The sequence below is a fragment of the Somniosus microcephalus genome, chromosome 10, assembly GCF_052327205.1.
Source record: "Somniosus microcephalus isolate GS21.2 chromosome 10, FLI_Smic_1.0, whole genome shotgun sequence".
Lineage (NCBI taxonomy): Eukaryota > Metazoa > Chordata > Chondrichthyes > Squaliformes > Somniosidae > Somniosus > Somniosus microcephalus.
Genome location: NC_140996.1, coordinates 160413666 through 160436496, shown reverse-complemented (window position 1 = coordinate 160436496; position 22831 = coordinate 160413666).

Here is a 22831-nt window from a genome sequence, read left to right as displayed (position 1 = left end):
TGCCCCAATACCATATGGAGAAGCATCACAAGCCAACCGAATAGGCAGTGTTGGGTTGAAGTGAGCCAACACTTCCTCTGAGGTGATCAATTCTTTGCTTTGTGAAATGCCTTCTTACAGTTTTCGCTCCATTCCCATGGTACCCCCTTCTGTAAAAGAGCGTTCAGCGGGTGCAGTACCGTGGATAGATTCGGTAGAAACTTATGGTAATAGTTAATCAATCCTAGAAACGACCTCAACTGAGAGACATTATCCGGAGCGGGAGCCTTTACAACTGCCTCTATCTTGTCAGGAGACTTATGAAGCCCCTCCCGGTCAATGACATGACCACAGTACGAGATCTGCTTCTGAAAGAACTCACATTTCTGCCAATTAACTCGAAGTCCATACTCTTTCAGTCTGTTGAGCACCAGTTCCAAGTTTGCGAGGTGTTCTTCATCACCATCTCCTGTAATCAGAATATCGTCCAGGTAACATTGTGTGCCTGGAATTCCCTGTAATACCTGCTCCATGGCCCTCTGCCAAATTGCTGGAGCCGATGCCACTCCAAAAACCAGCCTATTATACCGGTACAAACCTCTATGCGTGTTGATCGTGAGGTACTGGCGTGACTCTTCTTCAACCTCCATCTGCAAGTACGCCTGCGCCAGGTCTATCTTGGTGAAGTGTTTCCCGCCAGACAACGAAGCAAAAATATCCTCAATCCGCAGAAGCGGATACTGCACCGTGTGAAGCACCGGATTAACGGTGATCTTGAAGTCTCCACAGATGCGAACCTTCCCTGGTTCTCCTGGCTTGTTGCTCGAAGGATGTTTCATAACGGGAACAATGGGCGTAGCCCACTCACTCCAATCTACCTTAGACAGTACACCTGAACGTTCTAGCGCTTCCAGTTCCGCTTCTACAGCAGGTCGTATTGCATAGGGTACCGGTCTGGCTTTGAAAAATTTTGGGTGTGCATGTTCATCAATCTTGATGTTTGCCGTAATTCCTCTCAGTGTTCCCAGTCCCTGCTGGAACACCTCTTTAGCATCATCCAATATTCTGGACAATCGTTTAGGTTTGACATCTGTTTCCCCGGAATCTACCGTTAGTGCCTTTAAGGAGTGCCAGTCCATATTCATTTTCCTAATCCACTCCCGTCCCAGTAGTGGTGGACCTCCTTCAGGTAGCACATATAAGTCCATTACTTGGCTTTCTTTGCCCTTGTGGACCACTTTTACCTCTATCTTTCCGATGGGGTACACTCTTTGCCCCGTGTATGTTTTCAATATAATCTCCGTATCCCGTAGGGGAATATGTTGGAATAACCTTTTGTAATCTTTCTTATTCATGACCGTCAATGCCGATCCAGTGTCCAATTCCATCTTTACTTGGACTCCTGCTATCTGAAGAGTGACCCAAATTGTCTGGAGATCTGCATCCTTACCAACGTTGTGTACTCTTAAGATACCCAGTTCATTACTGCTGGCGTCTGAATCTGACTTCTGTTCGGTCGAACTGTTCTTTGTCACCTTGTGTGCCTTTATGTATTTTCCTTGCGGTGACTTTTTGTTGCTGGTCTTCTTTCCTGACCGGCATACTTTAGCTATGTGGCCAAGCCTGCCACACGTTCTGCATTCTTGGTTTTTAAACCAACACTGGTTCTGATCGTGCATTGTCTTTCCACAACGATAACATTTTACAGTACTCAAAACCAATTGATTTGTACTGAGTTCCGGTGACCGTAGCTGCATTACTGCCGTGCCTCTCGCTGCGGCTTCGTGTGATGCTGCCATAGTGACCGCTTTCTCAAGCGTCAGCTCATTCTCCTCGAGCAGTCGCTTTTGTGTATCTTCTTTTAATAATCCACACACAAATTTATCTCTTAGCGCATCTGTTAGTCCCGTTCGAAACTGACAGTACTTTGCTAGCTTACGCAATTCCATTAAATATTCAGCATTGCTTTCATCTTTCAGCTGCTTTCTGCTGTAAAATTTAAATCGTTCCGCTAGCATCAGCGGCGTGGGGTTTAGATGATTTCTCAGGACAGTAACAATCTCCTCGAACGTCTTCTCCGCCGGTTCATCTGGTGATAAAAGGTGTTTCAATTGGCCGTATGTCTTCACACCCATTAAGTTTAATAAAGTTAGGGCTTTCTCATCATCTGGGATTTTATTTGCTTTACAATAATTTTGTATGCGTTCTACATACGTGGCCCAATCTTCGATGTCGCTATCAAAGGTATTAATGTTCCCATGTTTAGGCATCGTTGCAATTTTTTTTTTTAGTGATTTCCCTTTTTCCAAGATGGCGGCTTCCCGCTCTTGTCTTCGTCCTCTGCCTACAAAATGGCGGTTTCCCGCGCTTGGCGGTCTTTCCCGCGCTCGCCTTCTTCACCCGCTGGCTGCAATGGCGTTTGGCATGCCGCTGCTGCTCCCCTTTCCCAGCGGTTAGTAACTCCCCCGACGCTGTCTCCGCTTCACCGCGGCTCCCTCGGGCATTCGCGCTTCCCCGATGTCGCGCCTCGCAGCCCTTCTTGCAGCCCGGTTATTAGCACCGGCTGCATTCGCCTTCACCGCGGCTCTCACGCCTTCAGTCGCCCCAGACGCTGCGCCTTTTTGGCCCGAATGCGGCCCGGCCCTTATCACCAGCCGCGATCGATGTCCCTGCGCTGCGCCTTTTGGCCCGAATGCGGCCCGGCCCTTATCTCCGGTCGCAATCAATCTCACCGCCCTTATTCCTCCATCTTCCCTCCCCGTCTGTACAGCCAACGCGGCCGACTTTCTGCTCGCGTCGCTGACCGGCTTACCCACCACTGAGGTAGAAGGAAGATAGCTGACTGCCGCTGATGGAGGCTTCGAGTTCAGGATATCTTCTGCACTCCGGGTTCTCGATGCCTGCCGCGCGACGTGTCTTCCAGCAGGGTGATGAGGGTGGATGCCTCTCTTCGACGCCCGTTCTGTGGACGAAGCCGCCGTGGATATAAACTGCCGCAGGGTAAGAATCGGACTCGTCGCCACTGTTAAGTCTGTGTGTTCTAGTTGTATTTAAGATTAATTACTGATACAGACTACAAGAATAACGTTTCAACAGGTCTTTACTAGTTGGAGGTCAGGGCTATACTAACAGCAATATCACTACACAGTACTTATATACCGGTGGTCACCACCGGTATTACGTATACAGCAGCCAGAGAAAGTAGTACATCTCTTAAGGTGGAACAGGCTTAAGTTCTCTTAAGGTGGAACAGGTTACATACACCACATCTACCACCATCGACTGGGGTTTCACGGTGTCACAGAAGGCCAGCAATCTGTGCTCCAAAAGATTGGTAGTGATGCTGAGGTGCTGCCCCGGGGGAGTGGCAGTGGGTCAGTGGAGCAGGAAGCTGCTGTCCTCTCTCAGGATGACAGTATTCCTGCTCCCACCACTGCCACTCCGCCATTGCCCTTGTCGCTGCCTGTCATCCAGATAGCCCAGACTGCTGCCACCCATGCTGAGGTCTATAGCTGGGCCTTCCAGGCCCAGAACTGGTCGAGGGCATCCTGCAAGACCATGTGAAGTCTCCCACATGGACACTCAGCAGCCTTCCACCAGCCCTGCTGCAGCCACTGGGCCAACACTTCATAGGTGCACTAGCGTATGCAAATGCACAGTAACGAGAGGCGCTAAGGGATTGCACACAGGTGATTAGGTAATATTGTTGTTGTAAATATGTGTTAACAAATTATTGATAAATTTATTCATTCACTTTGGATTATTTTGTGGTGTCTCTCATTTCAGCTCTGGGCTGAGATATGGCCTGTGACAGGGATGGAATGATGGGGATGTGGTGCACAACAGGGATCTAGGGTTTAATTTACTGGAACCACAGTCTGGTGAGGCGGTCATGGACCGCCCTTCCGGAAGGCCGATTGAGTGGCTGTCTCCTCCCTCACTCCTGTTTCTCCTCCTCCTCGTCTTCTTCTTCCTTCTCGTCCTCCTTCTCCTCTTTCTCCTCCTGAGGTGGTCTCGCAATCCCTGGTGGCAAGGGCTGGGCCCTCATGATGGCCAAGTTGTGGAGCTTGCAGCAGACCACCACGAAATGGGACACCTGCTCAGCTGAGTGCTGGAGGGCTCCTTCCGAGCGGTGAAGGCAGTGGAACCGTTGCTTCATCAGGCCGATGGTCTGTTCAATTATGTTCCTGCTGGCGGCATGACTCTCATTAAATGAGTGCTGGGCAGGAGTGTTGGGGTTGCAGAGCGGAGTCATGAGCCAGGTGGAGAGCGGGAAGCCCTTGTCTCCAACCAGCCAGCCACGAGTTTGACGTGGTGGCTGGAAGAGTGCTGGCACACCGGTCTGGCACAGGATGAAGGCATTGTGGCTGCTGCCAGGATAGCGGGCATTCACATTGAAGATTCGCTGTGGGTTGTCACACACCAACTGGACATTAAGTGAGTGGCAGCCTTTACGGTTACGGAAGACCTCAGGATTGTTATGAGGTGCCCGCAAAGCCATGTGCGTGCAGTCAATGGTGCCCTGCACCATGGGTGTAACGGCTTCAGCGGCACTTCCCTCTGCTCGCTGCCTGAGGGCAGTTTTGAGGCTTCGGTGCACTGCTGCCGTGCCTTTGGGCCCCTATCCTCACCTGTTTCTCGAGTAATTGATCTCATCAGAGTAATCAGGCTAGTTAATAAAGTTGTTCGGTTTTGTCCCTGTTTTGTCTCTATGCCTCTGGCCTCACCTGTGTCTTGTTAATGTATTTGTCTCCTGTCTCATTTGATTAATTATGTCACGTGACCACCCTGGCCTGTATTTAAGCTTCCTGTTTCCTGTCCTCTTTGCTCAGTCCTGGGTTTGCCTGCCTGCAGGTAGCAGTTCTCTCGAGTCTCTCTGTGTTTTCAAGTTTCAAGGAATCTCCTTTCGAGTGTTACCATGTCTCCGTGTTTTCAAGTCTCAAGTGAAGCATCTTTCGAGTTCTACCCGGTCTCGAGTCCTTGGATAGGTTTCCTGCGCTTGGGTCCACTACCGAAAACCCTAGCAAAACGGCCCCGTGAACGCACGGCCCCGTGACAATGGGGAAGCCCACTATCCTGGCAAAGCCACATGCATGTTTGTCCTGCTTCTTCCTGGTGATGGGGAAAGAAATGTTGGCCTAGAAATTCATTGTAGCCACTTTTGGGGCGCTAAAGTCGGGCGGCCGCTAAAGTTTGCGCCCGCCGCCAAATCGAGGCCACTTCTGCGATATTCATTAGCTTCGCCCTAAGAGTTTGCTCGAGCGCTAAAAGTGGTGCTGGACGCCTCTCTTTAGGCGCTAAGCCGGAGGTGCTGAGCGAGAGCGCCCAGGCCGGGCGCAGCGCAGGTGCGGCCATCTCGTGATTGACAGCAGACACCCTGGCGCCGGCCAGCTCTTAAGGGGGAAGGGTCGACTTTGTCTGCTGCCACGCCCTGGATAGTGGAGGCCTCCAGCTAGTCCTGAACACTGCTGCTGGACCCAAATAGCGCCTGAAGCCATGCAGAGGGCCCGTGAACGAGCGCAGCGCTTCTCAGAGCGTGATCTGAGTGTGCTGGTTGGTGGTGTGGAGAAGAGGCGCCATATTTTGTACCCGGACAATGGCAGGAAGGCGCCGGTCCGCGTCTACAGGAGAGCCTGGAGGCATGTCGCCAGCAAGGTGTCAGCCAACAGCGAGGTCCCCAGGACCGGTGTCCAATGCCGCAAAAAGTTTAATGACCTCACGTGGATTGCCAGGGTGAGTACCCTTTCCAGTGACCTCCTCATCCTTGCATGTGCACCTCACATTATGGGCAAAGGGACCTGAAAGCCCTAATGGCCAGCCCTCATCCAGCAGCTATGGAACAGGCATGAACATCAATTGCACATTCTGCACTTAACACACTGGCCAAGCTATTCCACCATGGGAGGCAGTGCACACAAGATCAGGGCGACACACTGGCCAGGCTCTTCCACCATGGGAGGCAGTGCACACAAGATCAGGGCGACACACTGTACTTAGAGGCCGTCCTTTCTCTTGCAGGCCAAGCTGGCTAATAATCGGAAGAGCCGGACTGCGACCGGGGGAGGCCAACCCCAGATCCAGCCGCTCACCGAGCTTCAACATCGCGTGGAGCGCATCATGGGTGCCCGGGTGATTGGCCCCGTTGCATGTGGAGATGCCGACCCTGTTCTGGGCACCAATGGTAAGGACATCCACGTTTGGACCTCTCTCGTCCCACTTGCGCATCAGATCCACATCCTTTGCCACTGTCCGACCAATGCGCTGAATGCCACCACTCATGCATCCCTCGCTGATGCCCTCTCCTCCCTCTAAAGCTACTCTTGTGCCTTCCTGCTTTCAGATGGTGAGGAGGAGGTCCCTGAACTTGCCAGTGACAGCCCTTCAGAGGAGGAGGAGGAGGAGGAGCAAGAGGAAGGGGGCCCATCAGGGGAACCCTCAGCCGTGGCAACCCATGCCAATGTAGGGGACACGTCTTCCCTGGAGGGGAGCGTCGCGGAAGTGTCGGAGGGGAGGGGAGCTCATGGGACCTGCGGCCTGCAGAAACGCGGGAGGGGGGTGCCAGGTCGGCGGCCTTCTCCCCAGAGGGGGGAAGGGTCGGAGGGGAGTCCAATTGCTGGGCCCAGTGGCCTCCAGCAATGCAGGAAGGGTCGGCCAGCTCGGCGGCCTTCTCCCCAGAGGGAGAGTCCGGCCTCCAGTCTGGAGATGGTCTTCGCCGAGGAGATGGAACACCTCGAGGACTTGTCCGCGGACTCGGAGCACCGGCACACGGAGCTCATGCGGGTAGTGTCACGGTTGCGTGAGGCCATCGAGTCCCTCTCTCGGAGTGTCACCGACGTCGGTGCCTCACAGGCCATCAGTTTGGCGGAATTCGGGGCAGAGCAGGCAGCGAGTCGGGCGGCATTCGAGGCAGATCAGGCAGCGAGTCGGGCGGCATTCGGGGCAGCTCAGGCAGCGAGTGGGCAGCTGATCAGTGGTGCCGTGCAGTCACTGGGTGCTCTGATGAGGTCACTGAACAGGTCAACATGGGCACTCACTGCTGCCACGCTCGCTGTGTCAACCAGGCATCGCCAGGGCAACCGGCGCGCTGCAGCAGCACAGCGGTCTGTCCCTCGGCAGATTGGTGCGCATGCTGCAGTGCTGGCCTGGGCGAGTGCCAGTGTCTCAGGCGACCAGCGAGCGCCTGCCATCCGCCAGCTTGCCCTCATTCCTCCAGCCGCCACTGCCACTCCCCCATTGGAGCTGCCAGGAGCTGCTGCAGCGACTGATGCTGGCCAGCCACAGCTGCAGCATTCAACAGCCGCCCGCTCGACGGCCAGACCACGACTAGGCCGACCCCCAAGGGCATCTGCCGTCACGACATGTGCCCCTCTGGAGCCTGCCCCCAGCCTTGCAGCAGCCAATGGCCTTACTTTGAGGAGGAGCAGCAGGGCGGGCAGGGGCCACACAAAGATGGCCAAGGCATCGCCCTAGCGGGCCAAAAAGTCGAATGTGTGGCCAGTTCTGTTTGTTTTTTGAGGCCGAGAATTGGATGTTTGTTTTTTGAAGGCCGAGGATGTGATGTTTGTTTTTTACGAAGGCCGAGGATGACGGCCATTTTAGTTGCACTGTTTTGTTAATCCTCTCCAGGTTGTGGGAGCGAGTAATGTGTTTGAGTGTTTTTTGGGGGTTTCGTCTGTTTTTGGTTTTCATGTGGGAGGGGCCCTGAGTTTGTACAATAAAGCATTTTATTTATTAACATTGTCCATGTTTGATCTTTGAAGTGTTTGTTGCCTTAACCGGCTGAGGGCTTGCGGAGCGGCTGCAATCACGTTCTTTCATTGGCACAAGCCATTCCCTGACAGGGGGCCTAGAAGTGACGTTCAATAAGCCACCGACGGGCGGCCCTTGGACCTTGTGCCTCCCTCCTGGGCTGGTACTCCTCGTCCTCCTCCTCCTCATGCTCCTCCTGCTCCTCCTCCTGAGGTGGGGGTCCAACGTGAGGTGGCAGTGCCTGAGTCCTGCGGATAGCCAGGTTGTGCAGCATGCAGCAAACGACGACGAATTGGGAGACTCGGTCCTGCGAATACTAGAGGGCTCCCCCGGAGCGATCGAGACAGCGGAACCGTTGCTTGAGGACGCCGATTGTTAGTTCTATGATGTTCCTCGTCGCTTGATGGCTCTCGTTGTATGCCTCTTCAGCAGGGGTCGTGGGCGCGCGGAGCGGGGTCATGAGCCAGGTACACAAAGGATAGCCTTTGTCCCCGATAAGCCATCCTCTTGGGGGAGGCTGTGCCTGGAACATGTCAGCCACAGTTGTCTGTCGCAGGATAAAGGCATCGTGGCTGCTGCCTGGAAAGCGGGCATTGACAGCTAGGATGCGCTGCCTGTGGTCACACACCAGCTGTACGTTGAGGGAATGGTAGCCCTTCCGGTTGCGTTAATCCTCGGCATGCTCCAGAGGTGTCCGCAAAGCCACATGCGTGCAGTCAATGGTGCCCTGCACCATGGGGAAGCCCGCTATTCTTGCAAATCCCACTGCACGCTGCTGCTGCTTGTCCAGGGTCATGGGGAAGGAGATGAATTGATGTCTCCTTGTGAAAAGGGCTTCGGTCACCTGGTGGATGCAGCAATGCACGGCGAACTGGGAGATGTTAGCGATGTCCCCAGCAGCGGATTGGAAGGAGCCGGTGGCATAGAAGTTGAGAGCCACCGTCACCTTCACTGCCACCGACAGAGACGTCCTGCGCATCAGCTGTGGCTGCAGATCTCTCTGAAGCAGCTGGCAGATGTCTGCAACCACCTCCCTTCTGAATCGCAGCCTCCTTACACACATCGCAGCAGACATGGTCAGATAGGAGGACTGCTGGCGGTATACCCTGGGTGGGTAAGGCCTCAGTTGGCGACGCCTGTTGCCCCCTCTGCATCTAGCCAGGGCTGCCACTCTCTCACGGCGTCTGTAAGCCCTTCTGGCATAAGGCTGAAAGTCAGCGTTGGCACCCAATGCAGCCCCCATTATATGCTGGGAAACAATGAGCTCTCAATGAAGGCAAAGATGATTGCTAAGCTCTGGCCTGAGCCAAAAATACCTGTCCTAGTGTTGGTCGAAACCAGTAAGCTCTCCTCCTTGGTCTCTCTCCAAAAAACCATTGCACAAGAGTGAATGCTGCAAAATGGCTGCCCTTTATAGTGCAGGGTAAGTGCCCTTTAATTAGCGCTCCCCACGGCCCACCTCGGCTGTGTACCGTTCCACTTCACAGTCGTTCGGGCCGCCCGGCGCACAATGGGGCGGCGCGAGTGAAGTTCCGGTTCGGGGCGCACAAAAGGCGTTGCACTAGTAAATGACGTCATGATCTGCGCGCGCAGCAGGGCGCGCGCTAAGACTTTGCGCCGGCGCTAAATGTGTACTGAAGTTGGGGCGAGGCGCAGATCGCGCTGCGCCCGGGCGCTAAGCGCCTAGCGCTCGAGATCTACTCCTCCTAAGGCTCTAACGGCTGGCGCGCCCAACTGAATTTCTAGGCCCTAGTCCCTTCTCCTACTGTAGAGAGCCTCTGTGACCTCCCAGATGCAGCAATGGACGACGGCAAACTGCAAGATGTTAGCTATATCTCCTGCTGCAGGCTGGAAGGATCCGCTGGTGAAGAAACTGAGGACGACGGTGACATTGACTGCCACTGAGAGAGCCGTGGTCGCCCTGATCTAAGTCTGGAGGTCTGGCTGCAGGAGAGTTCTGTGACCACTTCCTTGGTGAAGCGAAGCCTTCTAATACACTGCTCCTCGCTTAATTGGAGGTAAGAGAAGTGCTGTCGGAATAGCCTTGGAGGATAAGGCCTCCTGTTGAGAGCCCTGATGACCCTCCTCCTCCCTCTGGCCACATGTTCCAATCTTTCTCGCTGCCTCCGCTCCCTCCGCAGTAAATCCTGGAGGGCGAGGTTGATGCCAGTACAGACCCCATTAATGTAACCAAGTGTAGCACTTTGATTTGTTGGCAGAATAAATGTAACTAATTTTTAGTAGCCACAACAGTCCTGAAACATTAAAAGCTTTAAATGACTGAATTAAACTCTTGCACAATCTCAAACTGACAAGGAAGCAGTGAAACAGCACTAACCTGACAGCTGCGACTCATTACTCATGATCCCTTTAAGTAGCGCCCCTGGAGTCAGCAACTGCCTGCCTCACGCCTCCTCTCCCTATCGTTGTCGGGGCGAGGCACTAAGGCAGCGGGTGACAATGAATTTTGCAAATCAGGTGCCCTGCCCACTCACTGACATCACGATTTGCCTGGTGGTAAAGTCCCCGGCGGTAAATGTTAGCGGCGGCACTAAGCGGGGGCTGGATTTGACTCGCCCCGGCGCAACTGCATCAGCACTCCATTAGTGCCCCTGCCAGGCACCAACAGGAGGTTCTAACCAAATGATTTTCTCCCCCTTTTTAGTACCTCAGTGGTTCTTGTTAAGATTGAGTAAATAATTTAGTCTCTGGGTAGTTTGCTTTGAGGAGTGAATAGAAAAATTGCAGTGTAGTTTAGATGTAGATAACAGCAATTAAATAAATCACCTTGTATCTAAGTTGTAGTGTATGTACCTTTAAGGGGAGAACTACTTTTTACAGCTCCTGTATACTGTAGTACCGGCAGTGACCACACCTGTATATAAACCCTGAGTAGGGATCTGTACTGTTTGTTTTAGAGTAACCCTCATCCAGTAAACACCTGTTGATTGTTCTCTGCAGTTTCTGTCTATTTATTGACGGACACCATACATCAAGATTCACGGATTTAACATTGGCGACGAGTCGATTCGAACCTACCTGCAACTCTGCAGAAGAAGGCTGATTCCAGGGGCACGGGTGTCGACCATCCGGCGGAGACTCCAGTGAGACGGGCTGGCAGCAGGTACGGTGCAGACCCTTCCCGGACGGCGGCGGCTGGAGCCGACCGTTGGCACAAGGGAAGGCCGAGCAGCGTCGACGGGGTAAGAGAGAGGGTAAAGCGCACAGGGCGCAGCCGGGGTTGAAGACCGAGCGGCGTCGACGGAACAAAAAAAAAAAAAGAGAGAGAGGGTAGAGCGCACGGGGCGCAGCCGGGGTTCAGGACCGAGCGGCGTCAACAAGAGAGGCGCGCAGGAAAACGCGCAGAGCGCGGCCGGTGTTCAAGGGCTGAGCAGCGTCCACGGGAGAAGAAAGGAAAGCACGGGAGAGAGCGCGGGAGACGCCATTTTTGAGCCGCAGCGGAGAAGAAGGGAGAGCGCGGGAGACGCCATTTTGAGCCAGCGGAGAAGAAGGGAGAGCGCGGGAGATGCCATTTTTAGCCAGTCTAACCACACCCAGAGATGCCGAAGAGTAGCAGTGTCACAGCGTTCGACAATGAAGTTGAAGATTGGGCGACATATGTAGAATGCATAGAAGTGTACTGCAAGGCGAATGAAGTGCCAAATGCCAGAAAAGCACTGGTATTGTTGAATTCCATGGGTGCAAAAACGTATGGCTTACTGCAAAACCGAGTAACCCCAGAGAAGCCAGTGGAAAAGGATTTTGAAAGCATAGTGGCAATCCTACAGGACCACTTAAACCCCACACTGCTGCTGATAGCAGAAAGATTTAAGTTTCACAAAAGGAACCAGCATAAAGACGAAAGTAATGCTGAGTATTTAACAGAACTGCGCAAGCTATCGAAACACTGCCAGTTTGGAACGGGACTAGCAGATACTTTAAGGGACAAGTTTGTGTGTGGGCATCAAAGTGAAGGAACCCAGAAACGGCTTCTATCAGAAAAGGATCTTATGCTGGACAAGGCTTTCAGCATGGCAGTATCACACGAAGCAGCCGCACGGGGTGCTGCAGAGATACAACGGAGACCGCAAGAATATGGCACAAATGAAATGTCATATGGAGCAGTGAAGTGTTATCGCTGCGGCAGAACAACACACGACCATAAGGATTGTTGGTTCAAGGACCAAGTGTGCAGACAGTGTGGAAAAGTAGGACACATAGCAAGAGTCTGCAGGTCAGGAAAGAAAACCAGCAGCAAGAAATCTCCACAGGAGAAGTACAAAAAGGTACATAAGGTGACGGCGAGTAGGTCAGACGAACAGAAAAGTGATACAGACTCCGGAAGCAAGGAGCTGGGTTGTCTGAAACTACATAATGGCCCAGTAATTCCGTTCCAAACGCGTGAGTACGGTCGGGGTACTCACGCGTCTGGCCGGAGGAAATGCCGGTTTTCAGCATGCACAGCGCATGCGGGGAAAACCGGCATTTCCTGTCCTCTGAACGAAGGGGTTCAGAGGCAGAACACATGCGACTGCACAGGCAGCGCGTGAGCAGTGAACTTCGTCGATTTCATTCGTGGATTCAGTGAGGTTAAGTCCTTACAACTTACACATGAAAAAAGCATGTGTAAAGTTGCCCCAGAGGCTGCGGAGGAAGATATATTTTATCGTGGAGCTTCTGAAAGGCAATATTTTTGTTTGGGAAAGGGAGGAAAGTTATTTTAAGAAATGATTTTGTAAGATTTAAAGTTTAATTTTTTTTTTTTAAACGGGTTTTCAGTACTGTAGGTAGAAGGAGCAATTGTGGCTGTGTGAATTGAATTTGCTGTGTTTATTAAATGTGAAAATGACTGTTCTAAAATGAGTAATGTAACATTTCCAACATTTTTAAGAAAGAAACTTTTCATCAGTAATATAGGCCTAGAAATTCATTGTAGCCACTTTTGGGGCGGTAAAGTCGGGCGGCCGCTAAAGTTTGCGCCCGGCGCAAAATCGAGGCCACTTCTCCGATATTCATTCGCTTCGCCCTAAGAGTTTGCTCGAGCGCTAAAACTGGCGCTGCACGCCTCTCTTTAGGCGCTAAGCCGGAGGTGCTGAGTGAGAGCGCCGAGGCCGGGCGCAGCGCAGGGGCGGCCATCTCGTGATTGACAGCAGACACCCTGGCGCCGGCCAGCTCTTAAGGGGGAAGGGTCGACTTGGTCTGCTGCCATGCCCTGGATAGTGGAGCCCTCCAGCTAGGCCTGAACACTGCTGCTGGACCCAAATAGCGCCTGAAGCCATGCAGAAGGCCCGTGAACGAGCGCGGCGCTTCTCAGAGCTTGATCTGAGTGTGCTGGTTGGTGGTGTGGAGAAGAGGCGCCATATTTTGTACCCGGACAATGGCAGGAAGGCGCCGGTCCGCGTCTACCGGAGAGCCTGGAGGCATGTCGCCAGCAAGGTGTCAGCCAACAGCGAGGTCCCCAGGAGCGGTGTCCAATGCCGCAAAAAGTTTAATGACCTCACTCGGATTGTCAGGGTGAGTACCCTTTCCAGTGTCCTCCTCATCCTTGCATGTGCACCTCACATTATGGGCAAAGGGACCTGAAAGCCCTAATGGCCAGCCCTCATCCAGCAGCTATGGGACAGGCATGAACATCAATTGCACATTCTGCACTTAACACACTGGCCAAGCTATTCCATCATGGGAGGCAGTGCACACAAGACCAGGGCGACAAACTGGCCAGGCTATTCCACCATGGGAGGCAGTGCATACAAGATCAGGGCGACACACTGGCCAGGCTATTCCACCATGGGAGGCAGTGCACACAAGATCAGGGCTACACACTGTACTTAGAGGCCGTCCTTTCTCTTGCAGGCCAAGCTGGCCAATAATAAGAAGAGCCGGACTGCGACCGGGGGAGGCCGACCCCAGATCCAGCCGCTCACCGAGCTGCAACATCGCGTGGAGCGCATCATGGGTGGCCGGGTGATTGGCCCCGTTGCATGTGGAGATGCCGACCCTGTTCTGGGCACCAGTGGTAAGGACATCACCTTTTGGACCTCTCTCGTCCCACTTGCGCATCAGATCCACATCCTTTGCCACTGTTCGACCAATGCGCTGAATGCCACCACTCATGCATCCCTCGCTGACACCCTCTCCTCACTCTAAAGCTACTCTTGTGCCTTCCTGCTTTCAGATGGTGAGGAGGAGGTCCCTGAACTTGCCAGTGACAGCCCCTCAGAAGAGGAGGAGGAGGAGGAGCAAGAGGAAGGCGGCCCATCAGGGGAACCCTCAGCCGCGGCAACCCATGTGAGTGTAGGGGACACGTCTTACCTGGAGGGGAGCGTGGCGGAAGTGTCGGAGGGGAGGGGAGCTCATGGGACCTGCGGCCTGCAGAAACGCGGGAGGGGGATGGAAGCTCAGCGGCCTTCTCCCCAGAGGGGGGAAGGGTCGGAGGGGAGTCCAATTGCTGGGCCCAGTGGCGTCCAGCAACGCAGGAAGGGTCGGCCAGCTCGGCGGCCTTCTCCCCAGAGGGAGAGTCCAGCCTCCAGTCCGGAGATGATCTTCGCCGAGGAGATGGAACGCCTCGAGGACTTGTCTGCGGACTCGGAGCGCCGGCACACGGAGCTCATGGGGGTAGTCGTACGGTTGCCTGAGGCCATCGAGTCCCTCTCTCGGAGTGTGACCGACGTCGGGGCCTCACAGGCCATCAGTTTGGCGGAATTCGGGGCAGAGCAGGCAGCGAGTCGGGCGGCATTCGGGGCAGATCAGGCAGCGAGTTGGGCGGCATTCGGGGCAGCTCAGGCAGCGAGTGGGCAGCTGATCAGTGGTGCCGTGCAGTCACTGGGTGCTCTGATGAGGTCACTGAACAGGTCAACATGGGCACTCACTGCTGCCACACTCGCTGTGTCAGCCAGGCATCGCCAGGGCAACCGGCGCGCTGCAGCAGCACAGTGGTCTGTCCCTCGGCAGATTGGTGCGCATGCTGCAGTGCTGGCCCGGGCGAGTGCCAGTGTTTCAGGCGACCAGCGAGCGCCTGCCATCCGCCAGCTTGCCCCCATTCCTCCAGCCGCCACTGCCACTCCCCCAGTGGAGCTGCCAGGAGCTGCTGCAGCGACTGATGCTGGCCAGCCACAGCTGCAGCATTCAACAGCCGCCCGCTCGACGGCCAGACCACGACTAGGCCGACCCCCAAGGGCATCTGCCGTCACGACATGTGCCCCTCTGGAGCCTGCCCCCAGCCTTGCAGCAGCCGATGGCCTTACTTTGAGGAGGAGCAGCAGGGCGGGCAGGGGCCACACAAAGATGGCCAAGGCATCGCCCTAGCGGGCCAAAAAGTCGAATGTGTGGCCAGTTCTGTTTGTTTTTTGAGGCCGAGAATTGGATGTTTGTTTTTTGAGGCCGAGAATTGGATGTTTGTTTTTTGAAGGCCGAGGATGTGATGTTTGTTTTTTACGAAGGCCGAGGATGACGGCCATTTTAGTTGCACTGTTTTGTTAATCCTCTCCAGGTTGTGGGAGCGAGTAATGTGTTTGAGTGTTTTTTGGGGGTTTCGTCTGTTTTTGGTTTTCATGTGGGAAGGGCCCTGAGTTTGTACAATAAAGCATTTTATTTATTAACATTGTCCATGTTTGATCTTTGAAGTGTTTGTTGCCTTAACCGGCTGAGGGCTTGCGGAGCGGCTGCAATCATGTTCTTTCATTGGCACAAGCCATTCCCTGATGGGGGGCCTAGAAGTGACGTTCAATAAGCCGCCGACGGGCGGCCCTTGGACCTTCTGCCTCCCTCCTGGGCTGATACTCCTTGTCCTCCTCCTCCTCATGCTCCTCCTGCTCCTCCTCCTGAGGTGGTGGTCCAACGTGAGGTGGCAGTGCCTGAGTCCTGCGGATAGCCAGGTTGTGCAGCATGCAGCAAACGACGACGAATTGGGAGACTCGCTCCTGCGAATACTGGAGGGCTCCCCCGGAGCGATCGAGACAGCGGAACCGTTGCTTGAGGACGCCGATTGTTTGTTCTATGATGTTCCTAGTCGCTTGATGGCTCTTGTTGTATGCCTCTTCAGCAGGGGTTGTGGGCGCGCGGAGCGGGGTAATGAGCCAGGTACACAAAGGATAGCCTTTGTCTCCGATAAGCCATCCTCTTGGGTGAGGCTGTGCCTGGAACATGTCAGCCACAGTTGTCTGTCGCAGGATAAAGGCATCGTGGCAGCTGCCTGGAAAGCGGGCATTGACAGCTAGGATGCGCTGCCTGTGGTCACACACCAGCTGTACGTTGAGGGAATGGTAGCCCTTCCGGTTGCGGTAATCCTCGGCATGCTCCAGAGGTGCCCAAAAAGCCACATGCGTGCAGTCAATGGCGCCCTGCACCATGGGGAAGCCCGCTATTCTTGCAAATCCCACTGCACGCTGCTGCTGCTTGTCCAGGGTCATGGGGAAGGAGATGAATTGATGTCTCCTTCTGAAAAGGGCATTGGTCACCTGGTGGATGCAGCAATGCACGGCGAACTGGGAGATGTTAGCGATGTCCCCAGCAGCGGATTGGAAAGAGCCGGTGGCATAGAAGTTGAGAGCCACCGTCACCTTCACTGCCACCGACAGAGACGTCCTGCACATCAGCTGTGGCTGCAGATCTCTGTGAAGCAGCTGGCAGATGTCTGCAACCACCTCCCTTCTGAATCGCAGCCTCCTAACACACATCGCGGCAGACATGGTCAGATAGGAGGACTGCTGGCGGTATACCCTGGGTGGGTAAGGCCTCAGTTGGCGACGCCTGTTGCCCCCTCTGCGTCTAGCCAGGGCTGCCACTCTCTCACGGCGTCTGTAAGCTCTTCTGGCATAAGGCTGAAAGTCAGCGTTGGCACCCAATGCAGCCCCCATTATATGCTGGCAAACACTGAGCTCTCAATGAAGGCAAAGATAATTGCTAAGCTCTGGCCTGAGCCAAAAATACCTGTCCTAGTGTTGGTCCAAACCAGTAAGCTCTCCTCCTTGGTCTCTCTCCAAAAAACCGTTGCACAAGAGTGAATGCTGCAAAATGGCTGGCCTTTATAGTGCAGGGTAAGTGCCCTTTAATTAGCGCTCCCCACGGCCCGCCTCGGCTGTGTACTGTTCCACTTCACAGTCGTTAGGGCCGCCCGGCGCACAATGGGCCGACGCGAGTGAAGTTCCGGTTCGGGGCGCACAAAGGGCGTTGCATGATGAAATGACGTCATGATCTGCGCGCGCAGCAGGGCGCGCGCTAAGACTTTGCGCCGGCGCTAAATGTGTACTGAAGTTGGGGCGAGGCACAAATCGCGCTGCGCCCGGGCGCTAAGCGCCTAGCGCTCGAGATCTACTCCTCCTAAGGCGCTAACGGCTGGCGCGCCCAACTGAATTTCTAGGCCATATTCTTTTAAGCAATTATGTATGTATGTCCATATATATTCCTTTACGTATATGTATATATTCCTTTACTTATGTGTATGAATGTATGTATTTAATTATGATTTTCCAATAAGTTACTTTCTCTGAAATTCATAATTAAATACATACATCCATACACATAAGTAAAGGAAGATATACATTACATACATATACGCAAAGAAATATATACAGACATACATACATAATTACTTAAAAGAATATATTACTGATGAAAAGTTTCTTTCTTAAAAATGTTGGAGTCATTTTCACATTTAATAAACACAGCAAATTCAATTCACATAGCCACAATTGCTCCTTTTACCTACAGTACTGAAAACCCGTTTTAAAAAATAAAAATAAACTTTAAAACTTACCTCAGCATTTCTTAAAATAACTTTCCTCCCTTTCCCAAACAAAAATATTGCCTTTCAGAAGCTCCACGATAAAATATATCTTCCTCCGCAGCCTCTGGAGCAACTGTACTCATGCTTTTTTCATGTGTAAGTTGTAAGGACTTAACCTCACTGAAAGCATGAATGAAACCGGCGAATTTTACTGCGCACGCGCTGCCTGTGCAGTCGCACGCGTTCTGCCTCTGAACCCCTTCGTTCAGAGGACAGGAAATGCCGGTTTTCCCCGCATGCGCCGTGCATGCTGAAAACCGGCATTTCCTCCGGCCAGACGCATGAGTACCCCGACCGTACTCACGCGTTTTGAACGGAATTACTGGGCCAACATTTTACATGTCAATAAAATGAAAAATTTAACAATTGCACGATTTGCCCCCTCGCATCTGCAACTGAGGGTCCAAGGAGGTGCATTGCGCAAGAGGTCATCATCGTACGTATCCTCACACTGTTCCCTTTCGGGAACTGTATGAAGTGGTGGAAGGATTTCTGGCCACGTTAACGCTCCTTCCGCGACCATAACCATCTTCATACCAGCCATTAGGGTGGTTAGTCCTATGGCATGAGGGTTTTACGGGCTCCCACAACCCATCTGAGGGGGGGGGACCACCCACACCCGCGGACGCAAGTATCCCACTGGATGTCCACCCAGAATTTATAGTTGGAGCTCCGACTCCACTTGCCGGGACTGTCTGGAGCGGGGTTCGAAACCCTACTCCTTCTGGCCCAGCGGCGGGGACACTTACCGCTACGCAAAGGCCCACTCCGCGCAAAAGGTGACACCCATACGTTTCCTGCGCCTTTTCCCTCCCCGTGACTGGAGCCCTATGCTGCCACTTGAAAGACCAAGCTATCATCTGTCCTTTTTGCGGCGCCTTTGACTTCTCATTACCAATGATGAGCAGGCGCTTCGCCTCCACCTCGTTGAGGAGATTGCTGAGGTCATCATCAGTTCAATTGTGAGTTCTTTTAATGCCGTGAATTGTGCTCATTCCAGCCATTTCACGTTGCTAATCGGAGTGGGCCTTTGGCGTAGCGGTAGGATCCCCGCCGCTGGGCCAGACGGGGTAGGGTTTCGAACCCCGCTCCAGACAGTCCCGGCAAGTGGAGTCGGAGCTCCGGCTCTAAATTCTGGGTTGACATCCAGTGGGTGTGGGTGGCCCCCCCTCCTCGTATAGCTTGTGGAAGCCCGTAAAACCCTCCCGCCATAGGACTAACCACCCTAATGGCTGGTTCAAAGATGGTTACGGTCACGGAAGGAGCGTTAATCACGGCCATAAATCATTCCACCACTTCATACAGTTCCCCAAAGGGAACAGTGTGAAGACATGTATGATGACGACGTTGCTAAATAAATAAATGGAATGAAAAAAATTCTTTCAGGGCTTTTAAAAGTCTTTAAATTGCTTTAATTCTGTTTAAAACTACTTCAGATTCTTCAAAATAATGTAAACGTTTTTAAAAGTTTATAAAAGTTACCAAAAGCTTCATAAAAATACCAAAAACCTATTTGAAATGCTGCTCTGCATGTAAAAATGCTTTTCAGCTTGTGAGACACATTGGGGGCATGTCCTATTAAACTGAGACCTCAAGGGGCGTGTCTCAGTTGCACAGCACGCTCCAGGCTTCGCGCTGGCTGCACTCCTGGGCGGCGTGACGTCAGACGCTGCCTGGGATTCTTCTCTTTCAAACAGGAATTCCAGGCGTCCCTGGAGGTGAACGGCAGGCGCGTCGGGTAAGTGCAGATCGGGGGCCTGCACGCGCGGCAAGCCCCCGATCCGAATTTCTGCCCCAATATAATCAAAATGGAGGATCACCAAGCTATCTGGGTCACGCTCAAGATAGATGGAGTCCAAGTGAAAATGGAATTGGACACATGATCATCCCTAACACTCATAAACCGAAGGGACTACAAGCGGCTATTCTCACATATACCCTTGAGAGATACAGAGATTGTCTTGAAGACGTACACGGGGCAAAAAAGTCTACCCCAAAGGAAAAATAAGGGTGAACGTTATATATAACGGCAAGGAAACACCAAAAATGGACCTATATGTACTGCCAGATGGAGGACCACCACTATTAGGACGTGAATGGATCCGGAAGATACAGCTAGATTGGCATTCCATACAAGCACTGACTGTAGATGCCAAAAAGGATGACGACGTCACACCTGGACGACTGTCAAAAATGCTAACTGACGCACAAGAAGTGTTCCAGGAGGGACTCGGAACACTAAAAGGCATAACAGCGACGATCAAAATAGAGGAAAATGCAAGCCCAAAGTTTTTTAAGGCCAGACCGGTGCCTTATGCGATCTGCCCAGCCGTCGAAGCAGAGCTGGAAGGTTTGGAACGTTCTGGAGTACTGTCCAAAGTGGACTGGAGCGAGTGGGCTACACCCATCGTTCCTGTAATGAAGAGGTCGTTGAGTAATAGGCCTGGGGAACCAAAGAAGGTTTGCATCTGTGGGGACTTTAAGGTGACAGTGAACCCAGTCCTTCACACTGTACAATATCCGCTTCCGCGGATTGAAGATACTTTCACCTCGCTATCTGGAGGAAAACGCTTCACTAAGATTGATCTGGCCCAGGCGTACCTGCAAATGGAGGTAGAAGAAGCCTCGAAACAGTACCTCACGATCAACACTCACAAAGGTCTCGACCAATACAGTCGGCTGGTGTTCGGGGTAGCATCAGCTCCGGCTATTTGGCAAAGGACAATGGATCAAGTCCTGCAAGGGATTCCAGGGACCCAGTGTTATTTGGACGACATCCTGGTCACGGGTGAAAATGACAGTGATCACCTCGCCAACCTGGAGCAGGTGCTCACTAGATTGAAGGAATATGGGCTCCGAGCTAATCGCCACAAATGCGAGTTTTTCCAGAAGCAGATCTCGTATTGTGGCCACGTTATTGAGGAAGAGGGGTTACATAAGTCCCCTGAAAAGATTGAGGCAGTAGTCAAGGCTCCAGCACCGGAAAATGTGTCACAACTGAGGTCGTTCCTCGGGCTGGTGAACTACTAACATAAGTTCTTGCCGAATTTGTCTACAGTACTACACCCACTGAACACCCTACTGCAAACGGGGGTACCATGGAAGTGGAATGACGAATGTAAATGAGCTTTCCAGAAGTGCAAAGAATTGATCACATCAAAAGAGGTGTTGGCTCATTTCAACCCAGCACTACCAATTCGGTTGGCGTGTGATGCATCACCCTATGGTATTGGAGCGGTGCCGTCGCATAAATTCCCGGACGGCTCGGAGGGGCCAGTAGCTTTTGCGTCCCGGTCACTAACCTCAGCCGAGCGTAACTACGCCCAGATTGACAGGGAGACCCTCAGCCTAGTGTGGGGAGTGAAAAAGTTCAACCACTATCTGCACAGGCAGAGGTTCACCTTGCTGACTGACCACCAACCACTTGTCTCCATCTTTAATCCAAAGAAGGGCGTTCCGGTGATGACTGCGCAATGGCTACAAAGATGGTCCCTTTTTCTAGGGGCGAACCAATATGAAATAGAGTATAAGGGCACGAAACAGCATTGAAACGCTGATGGGCTATCACGCCTGCCACTGCCTCCTGCGGAGGAAGCACCAGCAGTGGACCCTGTCGAAATATTTTATTCGACTATAATTGAACGCTTGCCAGTAACTAACGCGGATATAGAGAAGGAGGCCCGAAATGACCCGACACTGTCTCGGGTATATGACTTGACGGTGAAGGGATGGCCAACACATGGCGACTCACTGTTGCCAGCATTCTCATCCAGAAGAGAACAGCTGTCAGTATGCCAGGGGACCTTGATGTGTGGATCCCGATTGGTAATTCCACCCAAGTTAAGGGAGAGAGTGCTCAATGAGCTTCACGAAGGCCATCTGGGAGGGGTGAAAATGAAAAGCCTTGCTAGGGCTTATGTGTGGTGGCCGGGGATCGATCAGCAAATCGAGGACCTGACAAACAGCTGCTCAGGATGTCAGAAGGTCCAAAATGCACCACCACATGCCCCTCTACACCCATGGGAGTGGCCCTCCTCTCCATGGCAACGGGTGCAAATTGATTTTGCTGGTCCATTCATGGACTCAATGTTTTTAATAGCCATGAATGCGCACTCAAAATGGCCTGAGGTGATCAAAATGTCCTCCACCACCACGGAGAAAATTATTGCAGTCTGTAAGATTTGAAATTTTCAGCAGAAATCACGCAAGAAAACTGGATAAAATAAGACTGTTTATTGACCAAAGTAAGCTTGCACAGAATAACCTTTGATAAAAGGGCATACAAAATGGCCGCCAGGCCCCGTGATCAGTTTCTGAACCATTTTATTTCTGTTACTGCAAGCCAGACAGGCTTGTGGATTGAAGACAGTAAGCCCGCGAAAGCCAATATCTGGGAACCGAAACTCAGAGAAACAGCATACATATTCAATGAATTCTAAGTACAGGATGGGGCCCATCAAGATATGGGCGGACAATGCAAAAACACTTATACCCATTTATTGTACAAAGGAAAAACCGTTTAGCGGCCATCAAGGAAAATCTCCGGACCGATCAATATGTGAACCGAGTCGCGATGACAATGTAAAAGACATTAAAAGACATTATCGGCCAGGAAGGCCAGTTTAAGTTATCACCGGCTCCGTTACAAGACAAAGCGCCCCTGCAGAGATTTCTGCCCGCCAAAATTAATACAAAGACAGGACTATGATTTGGCGGGAGATAAGACTGTCCCAAAAGAGTATAACTATGGATTGAAAGTCCATCTAGGTTACTTCAACAACTTCGAACTTGACTTCACGGCTGCTTCTTCTTGGACGACTTCAGACTTCCATTTTCTTCAAGAACTTCTTCTACAAAGGACGAACGAAGGATGGACGGTGCCAGGATCGGCGCCTCTTCCACTTCGGTAGATGCGGAATCGATGAAGACGTTTTCGTCTTTTTAAAGACGGACGACTTCGGTAAAAAGACAACGTGGTCGGTGTTCAGCCGAACAAGGCTCGGCCACGACGAGAAGACGACGAGGGTGGCCCGGGTACTGGGGTCGGGAGATCATCGACGACCCAGGCCGACGGAGAAGAAACCCTCTGGAGAACCGGCGATCCAGGCCGGAAAGATTCTTCCATGTGCATGCACTTCTTCAGCAGCCTGCAGCTGAGGTCTGCTCCATGAACCCAAATCCACGATAGTGGATCTCAACCTCGACGAGCGCTCATCGAGGCTGTGTCTACCCCACCGCCTCGAGGGAGAGAGAATATCAACTGCGCCAGAAGTTTCCAAATCCACGTGACGACGGAAAGCGGTGCCAAAAGGCTGCGAA